The sequence below is a fragment of the Heterocephalus glaber genome, unplaced genomic scaffold, assembly GCF_053883595.1.
Source record: "Heterocephalus glaber isolate CG9 unplaced genomic scaffold, H.glaber_assembly_v1.0 deba00001859, whole genome shotgun sequence".
In the NCBI taxonomy this organism is placed as follows: Eukaryota; Metazoa; Chordata; class Mammalia; order Rodentia; family Bathyergidae; genus Heterocephalus; species Heterocephalus glaber.
The window spans coordinates 457,728-480,130 of NW_028258500.1; the positions used below are offsets into that span (position 1 = coordinate 457,728).

Here is a 22,403-nt window from a genome sequence, read left to right on the forward strand (position 1 = left end):
AAAATCAGACTCCCAAATTTAAAGACCCATTTAAAAAATGGGCTTCTGAAATAAGTAAACATTTTTGGACAAAGTAAAAACAATAAATAAGCACAGAAAAAAATGTTCAACATCACTGGTAATTCAAGAGATCCACTGAGATTCCACCTCACCCTGGAAGGAATGGCTGCTTTCAAGAAATCAACCAATAACAACTGTTGGCAGGGTTGTGTGGAGAAAGGAACCCTTCTCTATTGTTGGTAGGAATGCAGAGTGGGGCAACCACTGTGGAAATCAATATGGAGATACCTCAAAAAACTAGGATTAGAGGTTCCATTCAACCCAGCTATTTTCTTCATGGGTATTTTCCCAAAAGATTTAAAAGAAACATACCACAGCAATTTATGTGCACCCATGTTCATAAGAGCATAGTTTCTAATAGCTAAAACTTGGAAACAGCCCAAATGCCCATCAGCTGGAGGCTGGATAAAGAAAATGTTTCTTTTTTAATGAAATGGATTACTAATAAGCCATAGAGACTGAGATATTAGAGGCATTTATAGCTAAATGGATGCCCATTGATGTGATACTGTTAAGTGAAATATATTGGATATACATGTGTAAATATGGAATAGTTTCTCTTGTGTGAAAAACTGAAAGTGTAAATAAGGCCACTAATAGCCTATTTGAACTTCCTATATACCTGGAGACTCAATATCAAAAGCTCAACATTGAGCAGGTCACCTTAACACTGCCTTAAATGCACAGGAAGAGAGCTGCCCCTTCACAGAAAAGGTGAACTTTCCAGGGCACTGTACCACTTCCCCAAGTGCAAGAAGGTGAGGCATGTGGGTGCCAACAGCACAAATATCCCTGCCACTGAAATGAGAAGACAAATAAACAAGTCTCAAAACCAGACTTCCAGATCATCTAAAGCAACTCCAATGGGAAATGAAATACAAAATCTGATACTCAGCCACCTGGACTCCCTGAACTTGCAAAGAAAGAGGATTTGGAGAAAAAGAAATCAGAAATAATTTCTCAGATATCAGCAGATATTGTGTCCATAGTGCAAGACATGATTAATAAATCTAGAGAGGCCACAGATAAAAAAAAATAGAGGAGCTGAGGATCATGATGGAATCCCAACATAGAACACAAATGGAATCCATAAAACTGACACAAACAGATATCCAAGAGATTAAAAATTCCCTTGAGAGTTTACACAGCAGAAGGAGCCAATGTGAGGACAGAATTTCAGATATAATGGATTTGACTAAAATTAATCACCAGGAAAAGAAAAAATTCCTTAAAATAGTAAGGGACCATGGAAAATCAATCCAGAATCTGCTAGGTGATGCAAAGAAGAATAACATAAGACTGATCATAATCAATGAAGAAACATGAGAGTGTGCAGATGAATAAAAAATCTATTCACAGAAGTGATAGCAGAAAACTGAAATAGGGGGAAATAACTGGATATACAGATAAGTGAAGCATATAGGACTCCAAGTAGAGTTGATTTAAAAAAATCAACACATAAGCATATAATACGTAAGATTCCAGAAACCCAACAGAACAACAGAAAAATAAAATTCCACATCCAGTTAGAGAAAAGAAAACCACCTACAAAGGAAAGCCCCTCAAAATCACAGAAGGCTTCACAACACAAACACTCAAGGTAAGAAGAGCTTGGAGTGATGTATTTCAATCCCTAAAGGAAACCAGATTCCAACACAGATTGATGTATCCTCCAAAACTATCTTTCAAATTTGTTGGAGAAATAAGATTTCCTGACAAAGAGCACTTTAGGAACTTCATAAATACCAAACCAGCACTCAAAAAAATTGTAGACAATATGCTAGGAAAAGACAAGGAGCATCACAACCCCAGGAAGCATGGCAGAATGAATCCATTAGGCACAACAAGACATTAAATGCAAATGGGGAGAATCCAACAAAAAGAAAAAGTCATGACAATGATAAGTCAATACATATGAGTTATAGCTACCAATGTCAAGAGTCTCAATTCACCAATCAAAAGAAGTAGACTGGCCAGGGATTTACCTCAGTGGTTCTGCCACCTGCCTTGCAAGTGCAAGGACCCGAGTTCAATTCCTGGTACCAAAAAAAAAAAAAAAAGAAGTAGATAGGCAGAATGGGTCAAGAAGCAAGATCCAACAATATGCTGCTTACAAGAAACAGATTTAATTCAAAAAGAAACAGACTGAAAGTTAAAAGGTGGAAAACAATACTCCAGGTGACAGGAACCTGACGAAAAGCAGGACTAGGCCAGGGATTTAGCTCAGTGGTTTCACTGCCTACTGCCCAAGCACAAAGACCCAAGTTTGATCCTGGGTACCAAAAAAAAAAAAAAAAAAAAAAAATGTAAGACTAGCTATCCTCTTTGCAAATCAAGTGGATTTCAAATCATCATTGATTAAGAGATACAAAGATACCACATTCTTGTAAAGGCAACAATCCAAGAGGAAGAGATGACAATCATAAATATATATACACCAAACACTAGTGCACCCAAATATATGAAGCAAATACTAACAGACATGAAAAAATCAAATAAGAACTAATGCAATAGATGTGGCGGTCATCAATACACCATTGTCACAAATAGATTGATCAACTAGAGAAAAAAGAGAGTTCCTACGATTAAATGAAAATGACAATACAACATATCAGAATCTATGGAACAAAATGAAAGTAGACATGGGGGAAATTCATAGCAGTTAACACTCATATTAGGAAAATAGAGCGATCCCAACTAAACAAACAACCTAATGCTGAACCACAAGCTTCTAGAAAAAGACGAGCAGGACAAACTCAAAGCTCATACAAGGGAGGAAATTACAAAGCTCACAGCAGATATCAATGCAATGGAGACTAAGAAAATGATACCAAAAACCAGTGAGGCCAACAGTTTGTTCTTTGAATGAATAAACAAAATTGACAAGCCCTTAGCCAACCTTATGAGAAAAAGGAAAGAAAAGGCCCAAATCCATGCAATTAGGAATTGAAATGGTAAAATTACAATACACCCAGCAGAAATCCAGAGCATTATCAATACTTACTTTGAGAACCCATATGCCAATAAGAAGGAAAACAGAAGAAATGGACAGATTCCTAGATACATATGAATTACCAAAGTTGAATCAAGAAGACCTAAATATTCTAAAAGACCCAATATTAACAATGAAATTTAGAAGGCAATAAAAAATGTACCAATGAAGAAAAGCCTGGGTCCAGATGGCTTCAACCCTGAATTCTGAATTCTCTCTGAATTTAGAGAGGAACTACTGCCACTACTGTTTAAACTCTTTAATGAATTTGAAATTGAAGCAATACTCCTGAATTCATTCCTGGAAGCAAGCATAACCTTGATTCCCAAAGCAGAGAAAGACCCAACTGAAAAAGAGAACTACAGGTCAAACTCACTATGAACATAGACCCAAAAATCCTTAATAAGATACTGGCAAATAGAATGCAAAAGATCATCAAGAAGATCATACACCCTTACCATGTGGGATTCATCCCAGGAATGCAGGGATAGTTCCACATATGCAAATGAATCAATGTAATACACTGTATCAATAGAGCCAAGAACAAAGACATATGATCATCTCAATAGATGCAGAAAAAACATTTGACAAAACATGCATTTATGATAAAACCCTACAAAAATTGGAATTGATGGTCTCTACCTCAATCTGATGAAAGCCATCTATTAAAAAAAACAGCCAATATCATAGTAAGTGGTCAAAAACAGAAATTCTTCACACTAAAATCAGGAACAAGACAAAGATGTCCACAATCTCTACTCCTCTCCAATATAGTCTTGGAAACATTAGCCAGAGCAATTAGACAAGAGAAAGAAATAAAAGGAATAAAGATAGCAAATGAAAAATTCAAATTGTCATTATTTGCAGATGACGTTATCCTCTATATAGAACACGCTAAGAACAGAACCAAAAGTCTTCTAGGCTTAATATCCAAATTTAGTAAAGTAGCTGGATACAAGGTCAACACATAAAAATCAATAGCATTTCTGTACACGAACAACAGATTCAGTGAGAGAGGAATAGCACAAACAATTTCTCTCACAATAGCATCCAAAACACTGAAATACCTAGGAATCAACCTAACAAAAGAAATCAAAGAGCTGTACTTTGAAAGTTGTAGCACTCTGAAAAAAGAGATCAAAGAGGATATCAGAAAATAGAAAGACATCCCTTGCTCATGGGTAGTAAGAATAAACATAGTGTTAATGGACATACTTCCAATACTGCTATATAGATTTAACACAATCACAATCAAAATTCCAGCAACATCCTTCACAGATCTTGAGAAAACAATCCAAAAATACGTTTGGTACAAGAGGAGACCCAGAATAGCAAAAGCAATTCTAGGAACAGAGTTATGGCAGGGGGTATCACAACCCCCAACCTGAAACTATGGTATAAAGCTACTGTGATCAAAAGATCAGGGTACTGGCAAAGAAACAGACCTGAGGACCAGTGGAACAGATTAGAAGATGCAAAAGGAATGCCAGACGCACTCAGCCACCTCATCTTTGACAAAGGAGCCAAACACCCTCACTGGAGGAAAGATACCTTCTTTAATAAATGGTGCTAGAAAAATTGGGTTTCAACTTGCCAAAGATTAAAATAAGACCTACATCTCTCACCATGCACTAAACTAAAATTGAAAGTGATTAAAGATATAAATATTAAAACAGAAAGTTGAACTGGCTGGAATAGAGGTTGGGTAGAACTCTTGAAGTCATTGGTGTAGGAAAAGATTTTATGAATGAAATGTCAGTTTCCTGTGAACTAGCACAATCAACAAGTGGGATCCCTTCTTATTAAAAAGATTCTACACAACAAGAGAAATGACCAACAGTGTGAAAAGACAAACCACAATGTGGGAAATAATTTTCACCTGCTGTTCCTGAGACAAAAGTCTACTATATAGAATATAAAAAGAACTTTAAAAAAATCAGACCTCCCGAAATTGAAGGCACAATCAAAAATGGGCACCTGAAATGAACAGACATTTCTCAGCCAAAGAAGTAGAAATAGCAAAGAAACATATGAAAAAATGTTCAATATCACTGTTCATTCGATAGATGCAGATGAAAACAAAGCTGAGATTCAACCTCACCCCAGAAATAAAGGCAGCTATCTTGAAATCAACCAATAACAAATAATGGCAGTGCTGTGGGGAAAGAAGAACACTGCTCCACTGCTTGTGGGAGTGTAGACTGGTGCAACCTCTGTGGAAATCATTATGGAGGTACCTCAAAGAACTAGGACTGGAAGTCCCATTTGACCCAGCTATTCCCCTGCTGGGTATCTTCCCCGAAGTATTAAAAGAATCATACCACTATGATATATGTGCACCCATGTTCATAGCGGTACAATTTTAATACCTAAAACTTGGAAGCAGCCCAATTGCCCATCAATTGGAGATTTGGTAAAGAAAACTTCTTTTTTTATTAAATGAAGTAGTACTCAGCCATTATAAATGAGAAATTAGAGACATTTATAGCTGAATGGATGCACATAGAGGTGATACTCTTAAGTGAAATAAATAGTACACATGTGTAAATACTGAATAATTTCTCTAATATGAGAAACTGAAAGTGTACATAAGGACTAAAGGGTATAATAGATAATGTGAAATAGGAATAAAAGGGGCAAATGGGAATGGGAAGTGGGAGGGATAGAAGAAAGGAAAGAAGGGAATGGAATTAATATGAGAAAATGAAAAAAATGGAAGCAAAGTCTTTGTAAATAGTTAAAGATGGCAGAGTTAAAGGCAGGGCAGGGGAATGTGGAAAAAAAGGAACCAAGAGTGATTATGTAGAGGTGCAGATTTCCAATGATGAATGTCATTATATTTTATACCTAAAATGTACCAATAAACTATTTTTAAAAAGAACTTATCACCTTAAAAATATTTAAAGACCAAGACTCCAGAAAGATAAAATTTAGGTCACCCAAATCCCTCAAGTTTTCTGATGATTTAAATCTAATAAAAATTATGAAATAAACATATTTGCATTCTAAAACATATTGGTGATATTGTAAGTGAATTCAAAACAAAATTGCAATTGTACAACAATAGATTAAACTCACAGTCTCCTAATATGAAGAGAAAAATGTACACTGAAAATAGTGTGAGAATTAGAAAAATGTTCCAAAATTGTAATTAGGCAATGATGGCCTTTTTATTTAATTAGTTTTATTCTTGCATGTTTGCAGTACATAATGATCATGTGCTTCATTGGGGTTATGTACATTTTCATAACATATCTTAATTCTCTTTTTTATTTCTTCCCTTATTCTCTCTCCAGCCTTCTTCTTTTCTCCATCTACGAAACTTACATATCCGTATTTTCCTCAATTATTTTTCTTCCAATCCCTTTTCCCTTCCTTTCCTCTCCCTTTCCCTCCTCATCTCTTGTTCCCCTTTTAAAAATCCAGTCAGCAATATCAATGGAAATAGATTCACTATAGTGAACCAAATGTAGAGTACAAAAATTAATATTCAAGTTACATTAATATACATATGCCTTTCTAGTTGTTTTCAAAGTGCTTCACACTGATCTCATGGGACCATCTTGGCACCCCCTGATCTGCCCAGGGTTGGGAACTTATGTCAGCCTGATGGAAAAATAATATATGCTTTCAGTAAATTAATGAATAAGGCACTCTGTCTGTGCTACAACAGTTCAAACAAAGTGACTTATCCCATGTTCAGAAAAAAAGTGTCTTTATGTGGTGATATGAAGACCCCAAGGTTAAGAGAGAAACAGGGCAGAAAAGTTTAAGAGTCCCCATAGGGACCTCAGGTAGCACAAAGCATTGACTGAGAGGACTGGTTATACTTTGGATGCATCAACAAGACAGAGGAAGTATGGCAGTAATCCACCAGGCTGTGCACTCTGATGCTCCTATGCAGTAAAAGGAAGTGGAGGAAGAAGGGAAGGAGGTGATGTGCTCCACCACCACAAAAGGGGCAGGGACCACCACCTACTACTGGCAGAGCTAGCTCTTCACAGAGAGGGGTTCCTTTGGAACTACCAAGAGGCTCCAGGCTTGGCAGAGGGGATCCTACACCACAGCAGAGAGGCTCCCATGGAGGTTGGGCCAGGTCAATGGAGGAGAGAAGAGAAGGGAAAGGGCAAAACCAACATGATTCCAAGCATTGCCAGCTGAACAAAACACAGAACTTGGCTTCTCAACCCACTGCTCAGCACCTAATTTAGCAAGGTGATGAGTATTCTGGTAACTATGGTTATAATAATAAAACAAGTAATTTTATCAGGATACCTATGGGTAACAGTGAATGTAAACAATTGAGGGCTTGAAAATGATATTGATAGGATATGATTGTGTCTAGATACACATTCTTCAAAAATACTTCCTTAAATATTTCATCTTTAAGTAGCAATCTCCTGCCATTTTTCCTAGGTTGAAAAATCACTACTGTGAATCTACCAATGTACTTTTGATTATTCTTCTTATTACAAATGCTGTTGGCCATTGCTGGGCTTGCAGAGTTCCCTTATTCTGGAGCTTAGAATGTTTTCATCATGATAGGCTTCATTTGAGTTTCAGAACAAGGTATTAAATCATGATTTTTGAGGAACCTTTAGTTGAATGTTTCCTTTTAGATTTAGGAGATATTACACAGGAGTATGAGGCATGAATAAAAACACAAGCTAGTGTTGTCTTAGGAGTTTTAAGAAACTAAAGCAAACAAGTTTAAATTTCCCTGTATTGAAAGTAACCTGTGACTCTGTTTTGCATTTCTGGAAGTGGGTTGACTCTGAACTTAAATTGCTTTAACTTCACACCTTTTTGAAATCTGTCTTACAAAATTTGTTTAGCTTAAATGTGAAAGCCATGAAAATGTTTTCTTTGATGTAATTACATTTCCAGCTTCTTGTTCATGTAACATTTTGATAAAACCAAAAAAATTTTTAAACATTATCTATTCAAAAAGGAAATATCAATACATTTGTGAATGCAGTTTACTGAATGTCTGTTTATAATACAGATGTTCTTCATTTTCCAACCTGTGTTTTAAGAACTCTTCAGACTTGCAGCCTGTCACTGAGACTTGCAACTTGTCTTTTTTGATCAGTTCTGTACATCTTGTTTATAGAATCTCAATATCTTTTGTACAGCATACCTTATTTGCACAGTACTATATTTTTTGCTGATTTTACTGTAGAGTATGATAGTATTTTCTATTATGCATTACAGTACTACATGTGAGAGTTATGCAACTAAAAGCAGTCATTAAGTTGGAGTTTCCTTTGAGCTTTTCTTTGTTCTGAATATTGTCATGTGCATACTATAGACGTTCCTCATTTAGCAACCAATTTCATGAACAGAAGTTGGCAATTAAAAGAGGAATGTCTGTATCTCAAGCTATATTTATAATTATATAATGTATATCTATATGTAAGCTATATTTCCACACCTGAGATTCAATTAAGCTTTCTAATGTGATTTAATAGATACATAAAGCTGGAATTGGAGATTGAGCTTGATTAGAAAAGTTCAATCTGTTATATGTACAAGGTATGTAAAATGGAGGTGAGCAGAAGCCATTTAGAGAACTGGATGGGGTAGATCTGAACTCAGGTGTCAGGAAGGCAACCACCCTGAGATTCTCTCCTCTCCAAGGTTGGGCTTTAAAAACATGCACCCATGGGATCAGAATAGCAGTAATATTTCTAGTCTAATGAGGAGCATTGGATATTGAGCCCCTTGGGACATAGAGACTATAAGAGTCAGCCAGAGAAACCTCACTCAAAAGCCTCATCCAGTCAGGAAGCAACAGGTGGGGCAACTGGCCTTCCTGAGACCAGATCTTCTGCTGTCCATATCCCAATGAGTTGGTGAGCATCAGTCTTGCTGAAACTGACCAGGTAACCAGATTTCCTCAGTCAATATTTGGCCATGAACACAGGTGATTTGCTTCACTATTACCCAGGGGAAGCAGTGAGAACAGCATGTGCAAAAGATGATGAGAAATAAGTCTCCCATGAGCCTGTCATGTTGACGTATTTTTAGTTTTCTCTTTTAGTTTTACAATACTCACCCAGCTCTCATTATGTTGGGAACCTGCTATTATTTCTTCACAATGACATCAACCATTTACTCACTGAACAGAAATCTGCCCTTTCTTAAACAAGATGCCTCTCGTGAAATAGTGCAACATTTACGTGAATCTTTTGGTGGTGATAGAATTTTGTTCAATGGATTAGTTTTCTGGAGATACTGTAATAACATAACATATAATGAGTTAACTAATAACAGAAATTAATTTCCTCTCAATCATAGGGGCCAGAAATTGATAGGTCATGTTGTAGGCTGGGTTGGTCCCTCCTGAGGTATCTTTCTTTGACTGGCAGATGGCTGTTTTCACTCAGCATTTTCTCATGGTCTTCACTTTGTGTCTGTGGCCTAATTTACTCTTTCTTAGAAGGATCTCTGTCATGTTGAGCCCGAGCTCACTCTAAGGACCACAATTTAAATTAATTATCTTTTCAAAGAACCAACTCTAAATGCAGTCACTTTATGCAGTATTAGGTGTCAGATTTCAACCTATTAATTTTGAAACAGACAGAATTCATCCCATAAAAATAATTTTGTCTCTTATTTGATGTTCAATTTCTTAATCCATGACTATATAGAAAATTTTGTCCTATCCTTGTAGGGGGGCTGTGAGGACTCTGGGGAAGGCACTGAAGTCACAGAAACACTCACTCTTCAGCTTCTCAATATCCAAATATTTTAAACAGATGAAGCAGAGACAGTGTAATTAACAGTAACAACAACACATGACCACACACATGACCACATGCCAACTCTTTCCAGAACTAAGAAATGTAACATCTCCCTATATCCAATTCAGGTCTTTTTAAATGGACTGATAAAATACGAACCATACAGAATTCATCTCTTTGGTATTTTATTCTATTCATTTCCTTCTTTATCAAAAGGCCTGCCATCTTGGATTCACTGGGACTCCCCATGCATGGCTCTGAATTGTATATGTAGGGATAAATAAGCAGTAACCATAACATCCATCAGTCAGGGAAAACTGAAATAATGTGAAAATACAGTAGAACACTCTTCTATTTAAAATTCATGAAGGAGAACTAAAGATATCAAGATTAATAAAAATGAAATCATCTTTGTATGAAAATTATAAATAATATATACAGTAGGATTCTTGTTATTAAAAAAGTTAAAAGGTGACACATCTGTAGATTTTGTTATGTGAAAAAATATAACAAAAAAAAATACAGATTGGGAGAATATTTCTGTCCAATGGTTAATAATTTCTCTGTGGAAGGAAAAAATCAATTTGTGCAAGTTTGCCTTAATTAGCCTCTATCACTTCATAAATAAAAATATATAAGCATAGTACAGCAAGCATAATCAAAGGTGTGAGTTGTTTACATTAGGGGAGCCAATCTTATGTTGTTCTCTGTACTTTCTGTTCTGCATCCAACATCCCTAATGTGAAAATGCATATTTGTGCAAGTTTAAAAGTAATTAAAATATTCTTATGGTACAGCCTTTTTCATCTAATGTTTTTAGTGTATATATTAGTAGATTTTTGTGGTTCATGTATCTCATTTATTTGATTAAGTTTCATTGTTATATATAATATATTATCACATTTCCTGGTCAAATGAATATTAATATAATCGATGTATATTTCCTTTTCTATTTTTCCTGTAACATTCCCAGAAGTAGTTTCAGAACAGAAATTGTCTGCAGTCATAAATTTACAGATGTTGTCTAGTTTATTTCTATAATTAAGCTGCTGTACCCTATCATTTCCTTCTGAGGCCTGAAAAACACATGTGCTATTGTTCACGGGAGAAATAGATAGATAGATAGATAGATAGATAGATAGATAGATAGATAGATAATGCTTCAGCAATTTATATAAAATGCATACTCACTTTATAATTCACCATACTAATAAATGTCTGGAAGCTAATGGCCACCACTTTGAGCATCTTTTGTAATTGTGGAGGCCAGAGGTACCTAGTATTAATCTCGTGTCTCAAAACATTTAGTATTAAAATATGTATACATTTTTTCCCTGATGTATACAGTTTTCTCTCTCTCTCACTCTCTCTCTCTCTCCCTGGCTCCCTCCCTCTCTCTCCATTTATATATATGACAATTTAATATATATATTTCATATATATATAGTGTATTAATAGAGTTCCATGTAACCATCACTCTGCTGGCTATTTTTGCTTTATTCATTTTTTATTACAAAAATATTTCTCTGTGTTTTCATCCCAAATTTCTTTGTGCAAAGAAGCTGTATATTGGTGCAAACAGAATTGTACATATTTAAGATGTGCAATGTGATGCTTGAAGAAGAATTTAAACTTCTACTATCACACACACCTGACTAAAACACCCACTAGGCAGGTCTCATTAGGTAAGTGAAGACACACTCACTTCTCATCCATTTGAAGCTTGTTCTCCAATGCAAAAGGAGGGCTTGAGCTTGGAATAATTTCAGAGTGTGTAAGTTTAATGTGCCACCAAATGATCATTGCTGTCATAGCTGCTTCTGTCTTTTCCAAGAAATGAAGAACTCTGCTATCCAGGAACACTTCTGCTAGGAAGCCTGATTTTCCAATTTAGGTTATCTTGTAGTTTTACATTTTAGAGACACTAATAAATTGTTTTGGTTTTCCATCATTTTCTGAGGCGTGTTCAATTTCATACTTTCTTTTGCTTAAATATTTGGTGTTTATTTATTTATTTTTGCTACTTATCTAATTAATGGAAGAAGTTCTTTTAGGATGAGAGTGTATCATTCTTATTGTTGCCCAGGTTCCCATAGAATCAGGTGCTAGAACAGATTGCATGGCTCTAAAGGATGGTTCCTATGAGCTGAAATTGATCTGCACTGTTCTCTAATCTCTGCTCCCAATCACCTTGATATTTGCCCTCTAGCTGTAACAATTGTCTCCATGGGTAGAAGTGGCTATACATAAAAATCAAAGGAAAAGTTTAAGCTATGCTGAGGTAGAATCTTTTGAAAATATTGAGGAAAATAATGAGAAATTCATGCTCATTTATTAATGTTTATTGTAGCCTATCAAGATTTTCCAACATATCCAAATCAGCTGACAGACCATCAGAACTCGGATTCAGTCTTTTCCAAAGAATACTTTGTATTCATGATGTATTTCCATAATTCCAAAGGCTGGTAGAATGGATAACATTTATAATTGGACAAGACCTTCCAGTAATTCTGCAGCATACCAATGTTGGAAACCAGCAATCTAGAAATGTTAGATAAATTCACTCTCAGTTTTCCTTTTGATTGAGGGCATGGGATTTTTCTGAAGAACATCCATACTTTATTTTCTGTTACAGTACCAACTATTCCAACAAAGTATGAAAATGTGCTGTTCAATCAAGGTAACAGAAGTTAGAGGAGGTATTGGACAAGAGGAATGAAGAGACAATGTAAGAAAAGATTTCAGTATTTATGTGACTCTTCATAAATGTGAAGAAAAGCATTAAAGGGGTGGGGATTTAGCTCAGTGGTTCCACCGCCTGCCTTGCAAGCTAAGGACCTGAGTTCGATCCCCAGTACCAAAAAAAAAAAAAAAAAGCATTAAAACCCAGCTGTTTTTCTCCTGGGAATTTTCCTGAGAGATATAATGTCATCATGTGCATTGATACATACATACCATATTTATATCATGACAATTCAAAATAGTTAAACTATGGAAATGACCTGTGTGCCCATTAGCAGATGAATGGATAAGGAAAATGTATTGTATATACACACCAGAGTATTACTCAGCCATAAAGATAATACTGATCTAATTTTAGAAAAATGGATAGCCCTTGAGAACATGCTACTAAATGAAGTAAGTCATTCACATGATTTCTTTCATATGAGAAACCAAAAACATAAGAACTTTAAAGCACCACATGAAAGAGAGGTTGTATGAAAACATAGAAGTCAAATTTGTGGAGTTGATAAATAGATCTAGGGAAGAGGAGAGAAAAATGACAGAGGAAAGGAAAGTAAAAATGCTCAGACTTTAATGTGTATATGTAACGGTTCCCCAAGATGAATTTAATTATTATGTATCATCACCATATACCAACAATGAATAATTGAATACATAACTAAGTAAATAACAACTGACCAAAAAGAAAAGAAAACCTACTCTGCTCATCACTAGACTTGTCAAAAGTAAATCCACAATGACACCAATTTTTTTCTCTCTCTCCATGTTTCCACGTGTTGCTCCTGTTTCTTGTAAATAATCATTGGTTTCATTTTATTATCACTGCATCTTTTCCACCAGATCAATAGAGAGCATGGAAGCTATAAACCAAACAGCTGTCTCGGAATTTCTTCTCCTTGGACTGACAGATGACTCAGAGCTGCAACCCCTCATCTTCAGCCTGTTCCTGTCCATGTACCTGGTCACAGTGCTTGGGAACCTGCTCATCATCCTGGCCATCAGCTCTGACTCCCATCTCCACACACCCATGTCCTTCTTCCTCTTCAACCTGTCCTTTACTGACATCTGTACAAGCACAACTATAATTCCAAAGTTGCTCATGAACATCAAAACACAGAATCAGGCCATCACTTACAAAGGATGCCTCACCCAGGTCGGTTTTGTCTTAGCTTTGGCCTTCTTGGAAAATTTTCTCCTCGCAATGATGACCTATGACCACTATGTGGCCATTTGCCACCCATTGAGTTACACAGTCATCATGAATCCCCACCTCTGTGTCTTCCTTGTTGTGCTCTCTCTGTTAGTTAGCATGCTAGATGCACTGTTCCACAGTCTGATGGTGTTCCATTTGTCCTTCACCACAGTCCTAGAAATCCCACACTTTTTCTGTGAACTTGCACAGATCATCAAGCTTGCCTGTTCTGATACATTCCTTGATACCATCCTGATCTATGTCTCAGCTTTCATATTTGCTGGTGTTCCACTTTGTGGAATCATTTTCTCTTATTTTTGCATTATGTCTTCTGTGTTGAGGATCCCTTCCCTGGAGGAAAGCATAAAGCCTTTTCCACATGTGGCTCTCATGTGTCTATTGTCTCCTTGTTCTATGGAACAGCTTTTGGGGTGTACATTAGCATTGCGATAACTGACTCACCTAAAAATACAACAGTGGCTTCAGTGATGTATTCTGTAGTTCCTCAAATGTTGAATCCCTTTATTTACAGTTTGAGAAATAGGGACATGAAGGGAGCCTTGAGGAAACTCATCCGTGGAACAACTTCTCCTTCATGTGGTTTCATTCACTTTTGACTTGGGTGGCTAGAGTAAGTGTTACAGTTTAGATATAAAGTGTCCCACAAAAGTCTCACATGTTTGGATGGTGAGGGGATCATACTCTTCATTGGATTTATCCATTGATCTCGTTAGTAGCTAACTGTGCTGTTAGAAGGTGGGATCTGCTTGTAGGAGAGTTACTAGGGTATGACAAGGAAGGGTGCATTCTTATACCTGTTTACGCCCTTCTCCTCTGGTTTGTGACGAGCATGGTATGAGGAGCTTTCTCCTACCCAGATGTTTCTGTGCTATTTCTGCCTCTGAGCCAAAGGATGGACAGAACCCACTGAAGCAATGAGCCAAAAAAAATAAGAAAATCTCTCCATCAATTCCAGGAGTTGGTATTTTGTCCTAGCAATAAGAAAGTAATTCATACATTAGGTAAATAGAACTTCTAATGTGTAACAATGTCTCTTCCATCATCAAGATCTAAAATGACCAGAAGTAATAGAAGAAATGTAGAGTTTATCTTGATGTGTAATTTTTTTGGGGTCTATGATATTTGACAAATGGCTTCCATTCTCTTATTAAAACAATTCCTTTGCTCTGGTATAGAATCAGATGCTAAGCTGGGGGTTGCATTTTTAATGAATCTAGGAGTTCTGTCCCACTAAAATCCATCCTCATCCCTCTTTAAAATTTATATTTTGAGACAAGATTTTGCTAAGTCACCCAATCTATCCTTGACCTTCTTAATCTCCTGCTTCAACTTCCAAGTAGGAGGAATTATAGGCTTTGGTATCACACCCGGATGCTCATTTCAAAATTACAGTATTTGGCTTTGGGGTTTTTTTTGGCTGTTGTTTGTTTATTTTTGCACTGAGTTTAGTTACTTATAAATTCTGTGCAGCCTTAGTGGCATTTTTATGGCTCAGGTTCAGCAGAAGGAAAGCAGTGAAAGACGAACAGCTCAGGAAAGTTAAGTGATGCTGCTATTATACCAGGAGGCTATCCTACCTCACTGCATGATTGGGGCCATGTCATTTATATTCCACTGCAGCCACATAATACACAGAGAGCTATGCTTTGAACCCGTGCATTTTTTTAATAACCCTGAGATAGTTTAATAAGTTCATGTATGTGTGCTTTGTTTCTGGCTCAATATCTCTGTCATACTTCAGAAATTCAATCATCATTTTGGGTTCTTCAAGAATTCATTCATTTCAATGTTCTCTCTTTATATTGCATGGTGAAATAAAAGGCCTTTCTAATGTTGATTAAAATTGTCATAGCTAATATTTGCTGTGTTAGTAAATTGTTTCAATACTCTCTTATTTGTCTCCCTGTGGAAACATAATACAGTATTTCATTACAGTGGAATGATTAGCACTTGGGCTGTAAGTTTCCTCCTTTGGTAATTCCAAAGAATTTTTTAAGTGATTGAATGAATATACTTTCTCTAAATGGGTCTGGTGTCCATATTATTACAAAGCATACTTATTTGCTATAACAATCTAAAGGGGGGAAATCACTTTACATATGCGATAGGAAGTTGAGAGAATTTTTTACACATATTAGACCACTAATATTTCCCCTATTGTGAAAAATTATTCTGATGTGGTTTTTGAAACTTTTTAGTACATATGTGTTGTATGTGTTCAGTTTTCTGTGAAGCATTTGGACATGTATGGAACACATCTAATTCCTTTTCAAATTCCTTTTCTGTCACCCTCTCTGCTCCCTTCCTCCATCTCTTGATCTCTTTCCCCTTTGAGAAATATCTATCTCCTTATTTCCTATCATCTATCGTTCATTTTGCTTTTTATTTATACACTGGATTTCTCATATAAGAGAAACCATGCGACATGTAATTTGAGTGTCTGATTTGTTTCACTTAACATATAATCTCAAGGTGCATCTATTTTCCTACAAATAACTCAGGTTAATTTTTGCTTATGGCACAGTAGCACTCATTTGTGTGTAAATACTATGTGTCTTTTTTTTTTTTCAAAAATGATCACATTCATCATAGGGAATTTGTACATGTATATAACACATCTTAATTCTTTTTTGTTTTCTTGTTCTCTTTACTTCCAAACCTTCTTCCTTTCTCCATTTGCAAAGCTCTGTTTTCAGTTTTGCTTCTACCCTTTTTTAAAATCGACTTTCCTTTCCTTCCTTCACCCTCCCCATCTCTTATTCTCTTTACTATTGAAAAAGTTCTTCCTACTTCCTAATATCTATCCTTTAGTTTGTTCCATATTTATACTTTGAGTTTCTCACACAAGGGAAATAATGTGATACTTCAACTAGTGTGTCTGGCTGATTTTTCTTAAAATTATGGCTTCAAGGTTCATTCACTTCCCTAAAAATGCCTCAAGTTTATCCTTCTTTATGGCAGACTAGTACTCCATTCTAGCTAAATACCACCTTTTCTTTATATATTCATCTATGTACGGCCATATGGACCTTGTGAAGAGATAACTTAAAGAATGGGAAAACATTTGCCAGCTATTACTCTGATAGAAAACTAATATCTAGAATACATAAAGAACTCAAAAAATTAGACACTCCTAAATACAAAGAACCAATCACAAAATGGACATCAGAAATGAATAAACACTCCTCTGAGGAAGAAGTACAAATATCCAATAAATATATGAAAAAATGTTCAACATTGTAGACCATTTAAGAAATGCAAAATAAAGAAGATTGAAAAATGTGGAAGTTAAAATTTTACCTGAATATAGAAAAGTGATGACTGGAGATAGGAGAGGATATGTAAAAGGAGTCTAGATTTGATCAATCCATGCTGTGTGCATGTGGAGAAATGTCACATCAGTCCCATTAATATGTGCCACTGATATATGTCAATTATAAATAAAATAAATCAACCCTCTGATTCACATATCATTATAGGTACAATTTTATGTTTGTGCTCCTTTTACACCAAAATTATGCAAAAGAAATTTGCACAATTAGGTTCTTCTGATTTCCTTGTCTGAGGTCAATCCAGCAAGCACTTACTCCAGCACAGCCTTGAAATACTCCTGAAGAGTTGCCAAGATCCTATGCCACATTTGGTCTAGGGATTAACTCTCCATCCTCCTCTTACCTACATATCCTCAACATTGACTCATTTCCTTACTTTCAAAACACTATCTCCCCTTACCTTTCAGTATGTATTTCACTCTACATTGATGCCTACTATGTTCCAGTATCCTTTACTATGTCTGCACCATCTTCTCACCCTGAGGGCATGATGGTGACTTCCAGGCTCTATCTTCGGTACTCCTCTTCTCTGCTTCCCTTCATTCCTCTGTGATAGCACTTCGAAACCTATCTTTGGTGGCCACTCACATTCTAAGAACTCATTAAGATTTTTTCCAAAGAGGAACTCCCCTTGAATTCCCAATGTTGATTTCCAACTGCACACTTGACCTCGGGAATAACATTCCACTGTGTGTACCTAACACATTTTTATTCTTAGGAGGTATCCAGATTTATTTAATAGCTTAACTCTTATCAATAATGCCACAACAAACATGGTGCCTAATAGACATCTTAAATCCAATTTTTCTGTTTTAAAAGTTCTATCAATCCCCAAATGCCCTAATGCACACAATAATTTCTGTCACCGTTATTGGTACTGTAACTCCATTATTTCAGGTGCTGAGCAGTTTCTCTCATTGGTCATCTTTAAATTCTGTCTTTCTCTTATAACAATGCCATTCAGAGAAGGTAACTATTTATACCAACACTTATGTCCAGAATTTAGCTAAGTACCATCATCTCCACCTTTACCACAACAATACATTGCTTCATCCACTCAGTTTACTTGAAATAGCACCATAACTGGACTGTCCTGTAGCTGTCATCAGTGGTCTTTTGTACCTTTCCTGTCCCACCATCTCTGATCTCTCCATTAATATTATCCACACTGCCCATTCCATTACAAGCCTACTGGGCTCCTTATGTTCTGATAACTCATTTTGGTCAATCTATGCAGCAAGGTTTGAATGTTTGTCCTCTCCAAAGCTTCTGTTGAAATGTTATTGTCATTTTAACAGTATTAAAAGATGGGGCCTTTAAAAGGCGATTCTACCATAAAGTCTCTGCCATCAGGATTGGATCGATAGTGACAGCAAAAGATCTTTCAAGATAGAATTTGCACCTTTCTGCTCTTATTTTGCATTCATTTTTTTCTCTATTTCTGAGGGCTTGGACTCTAATTTTCCTGCTTTTTAAAATTAATTTTATTGGAATATTTTAGGTATACAATATACAGGAATTCATCCTTGGAAATTATTAACTTTACATAATTACAAGATAGATTATGTAAAGGTACACATTTTTTATATTTTTTGCATGTGAGAAACAGCATTTCTCCTTCTGGAGAGAATAAGCACTCAGGGTGAAATGCCATTTTGGAGGAGATGACTAGACAATTTATTAGACAGTAAACCAGCTATTGCCTTGACAGTGGACTTCCCATTTTCCAGTACTGTGAGCTGATGAATTTATTTCTTTGTAAATGAGCAATTCTGTTATAAATATACAGAAGAGTTAAAGAGAAGGTTTCAGAATTATTTTTACTCCTGGGTGTTACAATTTTGATTTACAGATTTTATTTGAATTGAAATGAGATTTCCTGCTTTCTTTTCATCTATAAGCTCACTATTTCTCACCCAGAAAATTCACAGGTGTGTTCAACAATCACTAATTTGTTCTCAGTCCTGAGATCATTGTCCTGAATTCTATGCTTATAATTTTCATAACATCACAACTGCCAAGAAGAAGCCATCAGGAAGCTTGTGTCATTTGCTTCTCAGTGGCTTTTCTGCAATCTTCAGCTGTTCTCTGTCCACATTAATAGGACCAAGAAATATGTACAATTTCTACTCAGTTACATTTTTCAAGTATAGGAATATGAAATTTTGTTTATTTACTTCAAGCACCTAATCTTTTCTACTCTTATTATTGGGAGAGAATAAGTTTTCATTATCAACATAAATCCATATAGATGCTTGAATTTATCTCAATTTTATCTTATATTTGAATTCATTTTGTGACATTTGGAAGATGTTATCTTGTTTTATAAGGCCAGATTTGTCTTTTATTTTCTCTCTTATGTGCTTGAAATTAATAATGGTAAGGTAGTGTATACAGGCATATCAATGTCTATTTTGGGGGCTCCCAGCCCAGAGGAGGAGGCTTCTTGGTCACCCTAGCACCACTTCCAGCACAGAAGAGGAGGCTCCAAGCTGCCATACCACTGCTCCCAGTGCAGAAGAGGAGGATTCCAGGCTGCTGTACCATTGCTCCCCACACAGAGGATGTAAGGTCCATGGGTGCCAGCAGAACCACCAACTTCATCAAAATTAGAAGACATGTAAACAAGCCTCAAAAACAGACTTCCAGATCACCTACAGCAAACCCAAAGGGAAATGAGATGGAACAATCTGATACTCAACCACCTGGACTCCATGAACAAGAAAAAAAGGAGCATATGAAAAAAATAAATCAGAAGTTATTTCTCAGATAACAGCAGAGATTGAGCCCATAGTACAAGACATAATTAATAAATCTAGAGAGGACACAGATAAAAAAATAGAGGAGCTGAGAAACATGATAGACTCCCAACACATAAAAGAGATGCAAACAGATTTCCAGGAGATTAAAACTTAATTGAAATTTTACACTGCCGAAGGAGCCAATGTGAAGACAGAATTTCAGATATAGAAGATAAGATTGCAATTAGTGACGAGGAAAAGAAAAATGTCTTTAAAATTGAAAGAGATGCTGAGAAATCAATCCAGTAGCTGCTAGATGATGCAAAGAAGAATAATAAAGACTGATTAGGTCAATGAGGAAACAGGACAGATTGCAGATAGCACAAAAAACTGTTCACAGATGTGATGGCAGAAAACTTCCTAAGCAGGGGAAAAGAACTTGACACACATACAAGTGAGACATATAGGGCTCCAAATAACCTTGATCAAAAAAAAAAAATCTACACATAGGAATATAATAGTTCAGATTCTAGAAAGCCAAGAGAAAAGAAAAAATTCTACAAGCAGTTAGTGAAAAGAAACAATTCACATACAAAGGAAAGCCCATCAGAATCACAGCAGACTTCTCCGCACAAACCATGAAGGCAAGAAGAGTTCTGCATGATATATTTCAACCCCTGAAGGAAAACAGACTCCAACTCGGATTTATGCACCCTGCAAAACTATCTTTCAAAATTGACTGAGAGAGAAGATACTTTCATGACCAAGAGAATCTTAGGAACTTCATGAATACCAAACCAGCATGCCAAAACTTTAGACAATATCCTAGGAAAAGACAATGAGGATGACAACAACAGTAAACCCAGCAGAATGAATCCACTGAACATGACAAAAAATTAAACACAAAAAGGGAGACTCCAACAAATAGAAAAAGTCATGACAATGATAACTCAATATGTATCAGATATAGCCATCAATGTTACTGGTCTCAACTCAGCAATCAAAAGAAATAGACTGGCAGAATGGGTCAAGAAGCAAGATCCAACAACATCCTGCATACAAGAAACACACTTAATTCAAAAAGAAACTCGTAGACCGAAAGCGAAAGAGTGGAAAACAATACTCCATGCAATGGGAACATCCCTTCTGAAAAAAAACAGGAATAGCTATCTTCTTTGTAGATCAAGTGGATTTCAAACCAACACTGATTAAGAGAGACAAAGAAAGACACTAAACCCTTGTAAAGGCAATGATCCAGGAGGGAGAGATGACATACATAAATATACATGCACTGAGCACAAGTGCACCCAACTATATAAAACAAATACTAATGGACATGAAAAATCATATAAGCACTAATACAATAGTAGTGGGGGACCTCATTACCCCACTGTCACAAATAAATAGATCAACTAGACAAAAAAAGGGCAATGAAATTCTATGTCAATGAAACTCTTGAACAAATGAAGTTAACAGAATTTTAAAGAGTGTTTCAACCACAAAATCAAAATATACATTCTTTTCAGATGCACATGGGTCATTCTGTAAAACAGACCACATACTTGCTCATAGAACATGTTTAAGTAAGTGCAAAGGAATGGAAGTTCTATATTATCAGACCATAGTATGGTGAAATTGGATATCAATAGCAAAAGAAACCACAAAAATTTCATGAACACATGGAAATTGAACAACACACTTCAGAGTAACCACAGAATAATACAGAATCATTTCCACAGAGGAAATTAAAGAAGAAATCAGAAAGCTCCTTCAATTAAACGACAATGATGGTACAACATAGCAGAATCTATGTGACACAGTGAAAGCAGTCTTATGAGGGAAATTCATAGCAGTGAATAATCATATTAGGTTAACAGAGTTAGCTAAAGTAAACCACCCGATGCTGAAACTCAAGCTTCTAGAAAAAGAAGAGCAGGAAAAAACCAAAGCTCATACAAGGGAGGAAAATATAAGGCTCAGAGCAGAAGTCAATGAAATGGAGACTAAGAGAATAATACTAAAAATCAATGAAGCCAAGAGTTCGTTCTTCAAAAGAATCAACAAAATTGACAAACCCTTAGCCAACCTTATTAGAAAAAGGAAAGGAAAGGCCCAAATCCATGCAATTAGGAATGAAAATGCTAAAATAACAATGGACCCAGCAGAAATTCAGGGGATCATCAATACCTATTTTGAGAACCTATATGCCAATAAAGTGGAAGACACAGAAGAAATGGACAGATACCTAGATACATATGAATTACCAAAGTTGAATCAAGAAGACCTAAAAATTGTAAACAACCCAATATTAACCAATGAAAATAGAAAATGTAACTAAAAACTTACCAACTATGAAAAGGCCAGGTCATGATGGCTTCACTGCAGAATTCTACAAGACATTTTGAGAGAAACTACTGCGACTACTGTTTAAACTCTTCAGTGAAACTGAAAGCAAAGCAATAACCCCAAATTCCTTCCTGGAAGCAAGCATCACCTTGATCTCCAAAGCAGAGATTGACCCAACCAAAAAAGACAACTACAGGCCAATCGCACTAATGAACATAGATGAAAAAA

At 36.0% G+C, this 22,403-nt stretch overlaps 1 pseudogene; it reads left to right on the top strand.

Moving 5' to 3' along the window:
• Window positions 1-13,396: 13,396 nt before the first annotated feature.
• Window positions 13,397-14,352, top strand: LOC106008660 (olfactory receptor 7G2-like; annotated as a pseudogene).
• Window positions 14,353-22,403: the final 8,051 nt, after the last annotated feature.